The following is a 14,359-nucleotide window of genomic DNA, read 5'->3' on the forward strand; positions in this document are numbered from 1 at the left end:
ATCCCTGAGACAAATGCCTGTCTCTCTCTCCATCCTCTGACTGTACTGAGAACCATAGCTCTGTCCGTTACCTTTCAGACCCCTACACCTCACCCCTTACCGCCAGCCTCCCCCAAGGAAACCTGGAGCAGCGAAGCGGGGACACCTGCAGAGCGCGCATCTGGCGGACGCTGCCCAGCACCCGGTAGTCGGCAGGTGCTCTCCGCGCCAAGCCCTGGGTAGAGGCCAGGTCTGGCCACCGGCGCTCGGGTCTCCGTCGCCTCGGCAGCCCGCCGCCCCCCGCCGTCCTGCCCGCGGCGGCCGCGCCGCCGCAGCCATCAAGTGGCTCGTTAAGGAAATGCAGGTGAGCGCGGGCGGCGCGCTGGGCCGGGGACGAGCGCCTGCGCGCGAGCGAGCGCGAGCGGCCGAGCCGAGCCCCAGCCTCCCAGGCGCTCCCGCCGCAGCCGCCCTGCCCGCCCCGCCCCGCCCGCGCGCACCGCCGCACCTGCGGGCACTCGCCGGGCGTCTGCGGGACCCGCGGGCTCCGAGCGCGCTGCCGCCCTCCCGCGCCGCCCTAGCACACGCAGAGAGCACTTTTAAAGAAGCCGGAGCGCTGCAGCCCACCGACGCCGAGGGCTGCTGGCTGCGGCCGTTCTCTCCCTGTCTGCAGTTGAACCCGGACGGACCCTGGAACAGAAAGACAGTTCTCTGTTGGTTGGACTGCTAGAAGGAGAAGGGAGATTCCTCTCAGTTCCCGAGGAGAGCGGAGCGGCTGCCTTAGTGAGTACAACTGCTCTTCTGTTCTTGCTCTCTAAAGTGAGGCGTCTACTGAAGGCTTCCTCCCTGTCTGTTTTAACAAGGAAGAACTTGCCTTATATAACTTGCATATTACCTACCTGAGAAGTGTTTCGCTAAACATTTTTTTTTTTTTTTTTTTTTTTTGTGGGTTTCTTTGTGGAAGATCACTTAGGAGTGTCTGCATGTGCAGCCTTCCCAGGAGTCTGATTGTTAAAGGCTCATTGTTCGAGGGCTGCTGAAAGACCTGGCTTCTGAACATGTTGGTTGGCTCTAAGCTTGGACTGTTACCTAGAAAAAGCTTGAGGATTCCCAGCCCATTGCCTCCTCCCTTCTGTCACCTTCAACCCTGGTCCACCCCAAGTTCCATCCTTTGCTGACTCCAGTGGGTTGTTTGCTTTATCTTTAGTTCTAAGGAGCACTAGCAAAATTAATTGGGTCAAGGGAAAGTTAATAAAGACGGTTTGCAAGACTAGAAGAAAATCTTGTTCGGATGACTTCATGTCTTGTGAGCAGTCTCTGTGTGGAGGAAGTCCTGGCACAAGCCTAGCTGGAGAATTTGGTGAAGTTAATTTGGAGTGGAACTGTGAAAAATGCAGTGTGAGAGCAGGTTGAAGCTGTGACTCTGACACAGCCAGTTATGAACTGTGACAGGCTCATCAGCTGCTGACAGGTTTAAGGTGTCTCCTAAGGCTGAATATCGCTGCATCAAAAACTTTTGCAGGTAGCATTTCTCTTGGACTATCATCCCCTGTCAGGCGCTGCAGCTCTTCTGTTAACGCAAGTAGGGCATCCGTCCTCTCTCCATGAAAGGGTTAACAGTACCTTAAAAGAATGAGACATGTGTAGCCTAACATTCGCCAATATGTTGTAATATCTAAATAAAACCTTTGTGTTATGTCAGGAAAAATATAGTTGAGTCAGTTTGTTTTGCACAAGAGGAAAGAGAATCAATAACGTTTCAGCGTTTTCCCCTCTTTATCACTGCCAAATGGGTTCTGAATCTAATTCTTCTTGCATTGTTATATATACAGTAGGTACAGTAGGAATTACAGGTTAAAAACAACTAGACTGATTTAAACACGAAGTTCTTTGACACAATAGCACCATAGTGGAGTAAAATAGTGGTTAGAAAAGAAAGTCGACGTGATTTATCTTTAACTTTCAAAATGTTTTTCTCTTAACATAAAACATGCTTTTCCAATTAAAACCTCACAAAATCGTAAAATTAGAATGAGATTTACAAGTAATTAGCAGGCATATTTTTCTAAGAATTACTTATTATCAGTTAATGCTTATGGGATTTCTCATATTTAGCTGACACTCTTGAAGTAAAAATATTGTCACCTCTATACTCAAATAGCTGAGTAAAATTTTCATTGGGCATTGATTTTAGAAACATGAAAAAGGAAAAAAAAATGATGAGAAAGGAAATAGGATTTAGAACCATGCCATATTGTTGTGGGTGATTCTGATTGTCTTGGGACATAAGTTTTAGAGTGCCGAGACAGGACAATGGACAAGAAGATGATGATGGTGACACAAAGTTATGATGGATGGGATCACTTTAGACAGATGTGTCATAGTCTCTGGAACATCACCTTATTTGTCACCCAATTTGTAAAGATATTCTTTTATTGCTCTTCGTTGCCATTTCTGTGATCGGAATTTAAATAATTTAAACAGAGATCATTGGTTGATCAAATTTGGATTATATATTTGACCTCTATCCTATGTGACCTCACATCTTTAAAATGATATGTGACATTTGAAAATAATATGCAAAAATAAAGGGATAATTCTCCATAAGCAGCCACACTCTACAGCGAACCAAATATGCAATCACATATATTTCACCACATATGTATTTCCTCAGAACCCATGAGAACTGTTTGTTCTGTCACATTTCTGAAAGCAGAGATTTATCAATAACATTAATAATAAACTGATACAGATTCTGTCTCTGTTATAATTATGCTGTAGCATTAGGAAAGATATCCTGAATTAAAGCTGTTTCTAGTCAAGCCTACAGAAATACCAGTAACTGTGTCTAAAGCCATAGAGAAGTGAAGCCTAGGCAGAGTGATAAAATCTTTAGCTTTTTGCTCCAGCTTCCTTTTTCATATAGGAGTTGCAACTTTAAAGTTGAAAGATAAAGTTGCTAATGTCAGCAGTAATGTGTTTTATTATGCAATTGTTCTTGTTATTCAGATCAGATAATGGCCTGATGAAATACATAAGCAGTCTGCAGGGAATGAATGATTAATTCCTCTAACGTGTGCTTACCAAAGTAGTTTTTACTAATAAAGTGCTGTGTACCTGCATTTGCTTACAGTTGCAGTTGGTGAAAGCAAATATACTTTCCTGTCTCTTAATATCAGCACAGAATTTATGTCTATTCCTGTAACTATAGCAACATAAAGATGACTTTGTAGACCACATGGTCATAGTTTTTATGAAGTTCTGGATGGGAGGATCATTTTCGTAAAAGACTTAAATTTAGAAAGCAAAGCGATGCTAATTAGGTTTAGCATTGGAATGTTAAAGTATTAAAGTTATTTTGCTTTTCATCTGTACAATGCTGATATTTCTGTGATGTATTGCTCGTAGGGTGCGTGACCCCATGCTTATGGGATGCAGAGTTTGCCAGCACCAATGACACTTTCCTTTGGGATGTGAAAGTGTAGTGGGAAATTAAACTATTGTCCTCACAGATGATCTGGATACACATTTAACGCTTTAGGGATGAGTAATAGTTAGCCCCACAATTCTGGTTGCAACTGGTGCAAATTGTTTTGTGGTTATAGACATATCCTTTTAATAGCACTACTTTTCTAAAGCTTTATTATGCTAGAGACGGGGAATGGAAAGATTGTATTGTTAAAAACAGGTGGCTTGTAGTGCTGTTACGCATTTAAAATAAGTACATATGTCATCTGTTTTTTTTTTTTTAGAAAAAAAATTGGAAACTATTATTTGTGAAGTAGTATAATTAAAATCACAGATCCATTGTCTATATATCTGTCTATCTATCTCTGTAAATAAAACAAATAACTTTGGAGGCAAATATCCTTAATTTGGTATTACCTTTTTTTGATATACACCTACATTGAGCCTAATAAAATTTAGACAGACAAATAATATAATAAGTATATTTTATTATGCCTTTTTAAAATCAGAGTGAAAATCAGATGTGTAGAATTTTGTATTGAGTTGAACATCATTTCAGTTTTATCTGTTAGTATGTCTACACATGGTTGTTTTTTATTTTCTACTATTTTTAGTTCACTGGGATTCATTAGCTGTCTCAAAAGCATTGAGCATCAGTAGGGTAATAAAACTTCACTCATACAATGAGCATTATAAAGTTAACTGTACACCCAGCAAGCTTTTCAAACTTGTTTAAGGCATATTTAATGAAGACAAACAAAGAACAGAAAAATGTATAGTATCTTTCGAGGAAGACAAAGTGAGGTTGGGAATTAGGGTTCTGGGATTTCCTGTGTTACCTAAGAAAGGTAGCCTGGCCTCTGTAACTGAGTACTCTCTATCTAATTAAGAGAACACTACCAAGTTTACATCATTCCAATTCTAAACACTATGAAAGAATCTAGCATACGTACTGATATAACTGAGTCTAACATTGGGCAAGTTGTCAGATTATGCCGTGACAGTCTAAGAATCCACACAGCTGTCAGAGGCAAACATCTTGTTTGAAAAAGGGCCAAACTAATTGTCCTGAAGCCTTGTTGGCCAGGCATTGGTCTGTTGCTTCCTTGGTTGGATGCTTCTTGAAGCAGCTCCAGGGAACCATAGTGGAGTTTATAGAAGGGAGGAGACACTTAATTGTGTTCGTTTTAAACATCCTTCACTCTTACCACTGAGAAAATATCCCACAAATTACTATATTTGAATTTAGCATCTTTGTAATCAAATAGCAGAAGAGTTTGAGAAAATAGAATGAAAAGGAAACCTTTGGTGGCTTTGGTCTGCCAACTTTCTCTCTTTATTTCTATATAATTATTATTTTACAATATTACATTTAGATAGTAGAATTTATATTTCTTTTCCCATAAATGCGTATTATGTGAATCCTACAAAGAGAACAAGAAACCCTCTTTCAGTCTTTACATGTTAAAGAAACAACTGAGGTCTTCAAATATGAAGAGATATAAATATAAAATGAATTTCCCATTTTACCCAATGGTTTCTTGTACCAGTCTAGTTGTACTTAGTGTTGTGCTGTACATGAGTGTACAACATATTTCACACCTGTTAGTAAATTATCAGCAAACTATCCATTAATATAAAAAATATAACTCATCCTCCAAGAACTTTTCACAGGACATGATGTCATGAGATTGAACACAGTGATCACTCCAAATGTCTTATGTATCTAAGTATGAACTTATTGAAAATATTGTGCTCAAAAATTACAATTGTGGAAGTGTTGGGGGGAATGGAAAGACCTGGAGGGGACAGGAACCTCTAAAGAAGACCAAGAGAGACAACTAGCCCCATCCCATAGGAGCTTACAGAGACTGAAACGTCAACTAAGGAGCATGCATGGTCTGGACCTAGGCCCCCTGAACATATGTGGCTGATGGGTCTTCAAATGGGGCACCTGGTGAGTGGAGGGGGGTTACCTCTAACATGGACTCTGTTGCCTACTTTTGGGTCACTTCCCCCTGGCAGCACTGCCTTGCCTGGCCTCAGGGGATGAGGATAAGCTCAGTCCTTTTGTGACTTGATATGCTGAGGAGGGTTGATATGGGGGGGAAGGAGGATTCCTTTTTCTGGGGAGAAAGGTAAAGGGGAAGGGAGAAGAAGGGGAGGAATAGACTGGGAGGAGAGGAAGGAGGAGGCTCCCTTAGGATGTAAAGTAAGTAAACTGAAATAAAAAGAATTAAAAAAGACCATAGTGTATACAATAATCAAACATAAAAAATGATTCACCCTCACAGGCAACATGATGTATATTTGATTAATTAATGATCAAATAAAGCATAACAATACACAAAGTGTTTGTTTTATAAATTATTATGTTTCTAAATACCATAACAAATGTCCTCAAAGTCAAAGGTTCGTTGAAGTGAAAAAAACATCTTCTCTGTACTCTAATATACATTTACTTATCCTGATGACAAGAAAGGAACAGAACAGATTTGTAATTGAATATACATCTCATTTGAGTTTTAGAGATGGCTTAATTTAAGTGTATATAATTTCATACAGGAAGCTTTGCATAGTTGTTCGAATATGTGTAAGGAAGCAATAAAGCTGTTGTAATCAGCTACAGAATTTTTGAATATTTGACCTAATTCTTTCTTAACAGCACAAGTACTTAAGTAGCCAGTTACACACCTACTGATATACATTGTATTAAAATTGTGATTAATAGCTTTGAAGAAATCAATCTAAACTTATGTTTGACCAACTTAATTAGTATTAAAAAGGTGATGGGGGATACAAAATGAATAAACTGTAATTAATAAAAAAATAATTCCCCCCCCCCAAAAAAAAGGTGATTTGTTTCGTTGGTGCACGAACCGAGAACAAAGCCAGGAATGTTTTGTGTGCATATGTTCCCTTTGATTACTAAATGCCTGCATACACCCTAGGATTTGTATCTGTCCTTTTCTTTGAATAAATGATTTGAGGTTTAAGCTAAAAGACCTGAGCATGGTTTACTTCAACTACAAATAGATAGCATAGGTTTTATATTCTCTTTCCAATACTGGGAAATATTAAATCAGAACACAACACCAAACAGAAAAAGAAAAACATCAACAAAATGCCACCAAAGCCTATAGCAATAGTGTTTTTTATTTCATACAAGAAAATGGCTTTAGCTACTAATCTAGTCTTCTTTTTTAAAGGAAGAAACACACATAAACATTACCACTTTCTCTCTCTCTCTCTCTCTCTCTCTCTCTCTCTCACACACACACACACACACACACACACCACACCACACCACACTTAAGCATGCATGCATACTAATATCCTTTAATATTGTCATAATATAATGACCTGGAATCTTCATGAATAAGATCAGACATTCTACTTAAAGGTAAAGGAAGGGAAGAGAAAGAATAAATAGAGGGGAGATTTCTTACCCTTATTCTAAGGACAATGTTTGCCCTTTTCTTCTTCCTCCAAAAAAAAAAATCTGTTTTATAAAATCAAACAATTTTTTTCTCTTTAAATACTGGCCAACAGATAAATGGGGAAGGTCTTTTTCTTACTTGCATTGTGCTGCATTTTCAGTATTAGACCTTGCCTTCAGGTATCCATGCAGAACATAGGGAACAGCAGTTCATCACTTTATGACCTATTTAATTTCCCTTAATTTTAGAATAAATAACAAGACAAGACAATGATTCAGGGACTGTAGATACATTAAGTGTTGGGGTAGACAATACCCCAACTTTTAACTCTAATTTATCTAATACTGTTGAGTCAGGATCACCATTCAGAATGACACAACGTAATTACACAATGCATTTAGCGCAGAACCCACAATTTGGGTCTCTGGTATTCACTAACCTTCCTATATGTGAAACACTGCTAAGTACAACACCTGGTATACTATCTGGTCAAGTTATGACTGATCTTGATTTTACAAAATGCACCCAAATCATTAAAAAGCATTTCAATTTTGTAGTGAAAAATAAATCTCTCCAATGTGTTGTGTGTTCTAGGAAAAGTGCATACACCTGCTGTGCCATAGCCCCTATGAACATCCTGAGTCAGAGGCAGCTCTTCTAGAAGCAGGGTGGAGTCTGTGTTACATATTTAGCAGCAACAGCCTTTCCGTCTCCCGCTGTAATTTGCAGACACCCTTCTTCATCTTCTAACCCTGGTTTTCCCCATTGCCAGTTCCTCATGTTGTCACACTCTCCAAAATCAAGGGAAGCCTGAAAACATTGTGAGCACTCACTGCTCTTCCTTCATTTGACATGGTATAGGAAAAACTAACAAATCTCCAGTCCAGTGCTGCAGTTTCAACTCATACCAATTCCTTCCATTTTCAATTCACAGTGTACAAGTTACAGTCAGGATTTCTATTGTGCAAGTTAAAACCATGTCAGAAATGTCTTGGCTTTCTCAGCAGAGAACAGAGGTACTGAAGACATTTTGTTGACATCAAATTGAGTGTGAGATAGTTTAAAAGGAGGCTTCATGCACTTTGTGAAAATCCACAAAGGCAGAAAGAAAAAAAAGGTAAATTTTATATTTTAGAAATGGGTTGGAATGTATAAGTATTCCTAATTTTAATAAATTATTCTGCTTAATTCTTATAAAACTCATGAGAACATTCTTGACTAAATTTCAAAATACTTCCTTTTGTATTCTATCTAGATGCTCTTATATAGAATACAATAATGTATTACTATCCAGTATTATAAAAACTGGGACTTTTGAAAAGTAGTGCCTTGATGATATGTTGGTATAGCCTAAGAAATTATAGTTCAAAGTCTTAAAGCTTAATTATATGCAACACAAAAGGAAGAAAATTTATTTTCTCTTTCTTTAAAATTTCACACTGTGATGTGCAGTATACTCAATGAATATTTATTTTCTTTCATGTTTTATTCTTTCATTTATATATTCTTTCTTTAGTATTTTTGAGATTATAATATAATCACATTTTCTCTTTCCTTTCCTCCCTCTCCACACTTCCTCAAATTCATGGCCTATTTTCTCACTAGTTGTTCTTGCACACATATAAGTAAGTATCAAACTAGTTTCCAACTACTACTTATTCATGGCACTTGTTCCAAGAGGTATTCCTTACCCTGGCAGTGTGTGAGTGTGCTGTCCTGACAGACATGTCCATTCTGTGAGCTTTGTGTTCTCTCTCTCTTTTCTGTCCTAGGAAACATATGTTTTCCTCTACAAGACATGGCTCAGCCTCATCATTTATATTTTCTTGTTTTTAAACAACAGGATTCGGGGCAGGAGAGAGTAGAATTGTGTTTCAAATGATTAAATTTGGTACTTCTTTCTCTCATTTTCTTGGTCTTCAAAAAGATATTACTGCTTATTTTAAAGAAATGAGTGGCTGCAAAACTGCAGGGAAATACTGACACTGTGGTAACTTGCCAGTTTTAATAATATGTTACAAATTTGCTAAATTACAAAATCTAGATTTTAAAGTAGGCTAGTGCATCTTAAGGGATTTTCTTGGTGTGTGTGTGTGTGTGTGTAGAGCATGTATGTATTATGGGTGTATCAGCAATTGTACACATATCCCATCAGTGTAGATCATTTTTCTGAGAAAAGGTCATACCTAATAGTATTTCAATGTGAAATATATACTGAACCTATAGATGAATCACTATGAGAAGCCCAGTGAGAAATGAGTTTCTTTTTTTTTTAATTTTATTTTTTTTTATTATCAGTTACATTTTAACTCTGTATCCCAGCCATGTCCCGATCCCTCATTCCCTCCCAGTCCCTCCCTCCCTCCCTCATCTCCACCGTGCCCCTTGCCAAGTCCACTGATAGGGGGGACCTCCTCCCCATTCATCCGATCCTGTTTTATCAGGTATCTTCAGGACTGGCTGCAAAGCCCTCCTCTGTGGCCTAACAGGACTGCTCCTCCCTTGGGGGGTGGGGAGGCCAAAGAGCCTGTCATTGAGTTCCTGTTAGAAATAGTCCTTGTTCCCCTCACTATGGAAAACCAATTGGTTACTGAGCTACCACAGGCTACATCTGAGCAGAGGTTCTAGGTTACATTCATACATGGTCCTTGGTTGCATGTCAGTCTCAGAAAAGACCCTGTGCCCAGATATATTTGGTCCTTGTGGAGCTCCTATCCTTTCCTCATCAGACTAACGCCCCTCTTTCTTATGATTCCCTGTACTCTGCCAAAGGTTTGGTCATGAGTCTTTGCTTTGAAGACACTGCTAGTTAGAGTCTTTCAAATGTGCTCAGTAGACTCCTGTCATATGTTCAATGCGCATCCCATCTGTCTTTCTAAATGAGGATTGATCATCTTACCCCATGTCTGCTCTCTTGATTATCATTTTTAGGTGTATAGATTTCATTATGTTTATCATATCTTATAGGTCTATATAAGTGAGTATATACCGTGTTTGTCTTTCTCCTTCTGGGATATTTCACTCAGGATGATCTTTTCTAGATCCCACCATTTGCCTGCAAATTTCATGATTTCCTCCTTTTTGATTGCTGAATAGTATTCCATTGTGAAAAATACCACAATTTCTGTACCCATTCCTCTGTTGATGGACATCTGGGTTGTTTCCAGGTTCTGGCTATTACAAATAAAGCTGCTATAAACATGGTTGAGCAAATATCCCTTTTGTGTACTTGAGCAAACTTTGGGTATATACCTAGCAGTGGTATAGCGGGGTCTTGAGGAAGCACTATTCCTAATTGTCTTAGAAAGCGCCAGATAGATTTCCAGAGTGGTTGTATTAGTTTACATTCCCACCAGCAGTGAACAAAAGTGTTCTAACCATTGCAAAAATCCTCCCTTCCTAATTTTGTTTCAAATTCCCTACTTCTGACAATAATTTTCGCCTCCACGGGGACCTGGTATATTTCAGACACAGGTAGCTTCATAAACCTTCTTAGAGGGGAGGGGATAGGAGCTTCACAAGGAGACCAACAGAGCCAAAAAATCTGGGCTCAGGGGCCCTCAGAGACTGGTGATTCAACCAAGAACTATTCGTAGAGAGGACCTAGACCTCCTGGTCAGTTGCAGCCCATGGGCTCAGTCTCCATGTGGATTCCATAGTAAGGGAATCGGGGGCTGTCGCTGACATGAACTTAGTTACCTGCTCTTTGATCTTTTGTCTCTGGCATGGTGGGCTTACTAGGCCACAGAGAAAGAGGATCCAGACAGTCCTAATGAGATCTGATAGGCTAGGGTCAGCTAGAATGGAAGGAACTTTTCTATCAGAGGACTAGGGAAGGAACATAGAGGGATAAGATTGAAGAGGGTAGGACCATAAGGAGATGAGGGAGGGGGCTACAGCCAGGATACAAAGTGAATAAATTGTAATTAGTAATACTAATAATTAAAAAAAGAAAAGAAAATACTTATAGTATAAAGAGGTGTTCTACTATGAACTTAAAATAGAAATATACTGGCTTTGTATTGTTCAATTACATCTCTTTTATCATTTTGCATCTCATTTATCGGTACCTCAAATCTCATTCCTTAGTATTTTTAAATATAATTTTTTTTAAATCAACGTTTTATTTACTCCCAAATTGCAGATGGTTTTAGACTCCCTTAACTTTTGCAGTTGGTGAAATAGCTGCTCAGTTAAGAGTACTTCCTACTCTTCAGACACCTGACTTTGATTTTTAGCATGTATTTACTCATGTACAGTGGCTTATAACTACATGCTAGCCCAGCTCCAGGGAAACTAACATTCTTTTCTGGATTCTGAAGGGACCTACACTCACATGAATACACACTACACCACTCCTCCACACACTAAGAAAAAAAAAAGAAAAAAAATCTTGACTCTTTTAAAAAGGAACCTCTGATCTTACTTATTTATTTATTATTTTTATATTAATTACAGTTTATTCATTTTGTATCCCAGCTGTAGTCACCTCCTTCATTCCCTCCCAATCCCACTCTCTGTCCCTCATCTCCTGTCATGCCCTTTTCCAAGTTTACTGATAGGGGAGGTTCTCCTCCCCTTCCATCTGACCCTAGCTTATCAGGTCTCATCAGGACAGCCTGCATTGTCCTAGTCCTTGAAGTTTTGTCCAGCAATATCTTTTCATGGGCTCTGAAGAAATCTTAATGTAGAATATATTAAGAATAGTTAATATTATTGACTCATTTGTATATGCATGCTAATATTTCAAGTGATAAATATATATAACCTCATTCATTTATTTTATCATTTATATTATATGTATATTTAAAACTAACATATAGAAATAAAAAGTTTTAAAAAATTAAAAACTAAAAATTAAATACAAGAAGGTTCATTAACTTGCCCACTAACTTTGCATACAGACCCTATAGTTTAAATCTCCATGCTATATTGATTTCTTGGTGCATATAGTTCTGTAGATTTATAACAAGTTTTCCTCAATTTACAGTATTAGTCTTAAGAGAAATGCCACGTTCTCTGAGCTTCTGAATATTCAAAGTGGAAAAAGTGAATGACACTCATGCTGCTTTTGTAATATGCTTTATTTGTAATAGCCAGAACCTGGAAACAACTCAGATGCCCCTCAACTGAGGAATGGATACAGAAATTATGGTACGTCTACACAATGGAATGCTACTTAGCAAGAAAAAGCAAGGAAATCATGAAATTTGCAGATAAATGGTAGGAACTGTAAAAGATCATCCTGAATGAGATATTCCAGAAGCAGAAAGACACACAGGGTATATACTCACTCATAAGTGGATATTAGACATATAATATAGAACAAACCTACTGCATCTGTACAACTAAAGAAACTAATCAAGAAGGAGGACTCTGGCTAAAATGCTCAATTTCCATTCAGAAAGACTAAGAGGATGGACAACAGAAAAAGGGGAAAACGGGGAACAGGACAGGAGCCTGACACAGAGGGCCTCTGAAAGGCTCTACCCTTCAGGGTATCAAAGTAGATGGAGACTTAAGGCCAACCTTTGGGAAGAATGCAGGGAACCTTATGAAAGAAGTGGGAAATAGTAATAAGTTGTTTTTAAGTGAAGAAAGTAACAGTAGATACACCCAGGTCTCTGCTGTATTGTCTGAGAGTCTGTGCTTCATAAGCACCCTTTAAAAACACTGCCTTGCTCAGTGACTGTTGACTAAGAGCTACACTATCAGAAAAGCCACCAAATATCAGTTAACTCTTTGCCATAATTATGGCACAATCAAAATACTAAGGCAAGAAAGATGAACTGATGTGATGTGAGCCTTAAAACCTAAGAGTATCTTCTGCTGCTGACTATAATTCAGATAACTACATATTTAAGGAATTTCACATGGGAGTGACAGCATCAGCAGATAAAAATAAAATTCTGAGAGGCCTCTGGTGGCTCAGTTGGTAAAGCACCAGAATTTAAGTTCAGAGGTTCATGGTTCAAACCCAAGCAAATATCAAATTTTGAGGATGCTTCCACAAGTAGCAGAGAACCCAAAGGAAATAAAATGCAAGAATTTGTCCTAAAAGAGTCATTTTACTTAAAATTTCTTGTCTGAGCTAATTACATTTATATATTCTCATTTCTATATATTATACCATTAATTGTACTGAACACATTTTTAGTTTGATTGTGATAGTTAAATACTTTTATTTTCTTATATTTTGATTATTTCTTCTTATTTATACAGGTGAAACAAAAGTGAGGTCAGCATGAATTCCAGAATTTTTCATAGCTAACTGTTTGTACATATGTTATATATATATATATGAGCATATGTAATAACTAACCTATCACCTCTGGAGTAAACAATCTAAAAACCTGAATAGATACACTCTGTAATTAGTTATTGCTTTTCTAGTATATGAGCAAGTGCTTATACATACTGATGGAAATTTGGTGTAACAATATTGAAAATACAAAATAAATAGCAAAGCTACTCTTTAAAAATATTTCTGATATTTGAAATCTCAATGAAAAAGTATTGATCATGCTCATTCTTAATGTGCTGAATCAACATTTGTTTTTTTCTCAGCAACCACTTGTCAAGGTTTTAACTAATACACTATAATATTAAAGGGCACATAAAAATGGGAATGTAGGAATTTTAGGAATAATAATATAATACTGAACATAAAATGGGCATTTATATTTTTGTGACTAATTTCAAGAACTTCAAATGCACTTTTCAGGTGTAAGAGATAAATAGTGAACAGAGTAACTGAAATAGTTGCACTTGTTACACAGCTCCTTTCTTTCCCCTTAAGGTTTTCTAATGGCTTGTTAGAAAAAGCCAGCGATACTTGAGTGATGAACTGAGAGTTGAGGCGGAGAGAATCTGACATGTCTGGGTAACTTCATTAAGCAGACTTGTCCACTAAGGACTTTCATAGAATTGCTAAGTTATTAAACTGCTAGTTATGACCTAGTTTTGGCTTTTTACCATCGAAGAACTAGACATAGGAAGCATGTACAACGGGGAAAACACAATGCCCTAGAGTATATAGCATGTCAGCTGGACCATGAATTTATTTCTTTCCTTGTCACAAAGAAAAGACATAATCTTCAGAAATTATTTTTTTTCCATAGGAAGTTCAGTTCCATAAAAAAATATAGCACTTTCAAGAGAATCTTGACAAATTTAGTGGCAGCACCCACATCAGCAGGAGACCGTCACAAAGCTACTTGACAGAGATGTCGTTCTGTGTATGCTGCCTTATTTTTCATCAAGTCATTCCTATGGGCATTGCTCTACCAAATTTCATATGGACAGCCACTTCACATTTTCTTTCTTCTTCCTTTTTTCGCTATTATACCCTCTGTATGATTACGCTTAACACATTGATTTTTTTTTGCATGTGCAAAGGAGGTAATGCTCTTTATGTCATGACAAACAGTAAATTTCTTTTTTTTTTTTTTTTTTTTTTTTTTTTTTTTTTTTTT

The 14,359-nt window shown here is 37.9% G+C and overlaps 1 protein-coding gene across 5 annotated transcripts in view; it reads left to right on the forward strand.

Moving 5' to 3' along the window:
• Positions 1-552: 552 nt before the first annotated feature.
• Positions 553-14,359, forward strand: part of Ptprd (protein tyrosine phosphatase receptor type D) — a gene marked incomplete in the record, with an annotated part of 2,622,804 nt that continues 2,608,997 nt past the window's right edge. For 4 of the 5 annotated variants that reach the window (XM_055629950.1, XM_055629948.1, XM_055629955.1 and 1 more), the window contains 1 exon segment: positions 554-759. 5 annotated transcript variants of the gene reach the window in all.

Source organism: Psammomys obesus, unplaced genomic scaffold, assembly GCF_907164565.1.
Source record: "Psammomys obesus unplaced genomic scaffold, mPsaObe1.curated_primary_1811, whole genome shotgun sequence".
NCBI lineage: Eukaryota > Metazoa > Chordata > Mammalia > Rodentia > Muridae > Psammomys > Psammomys obesus.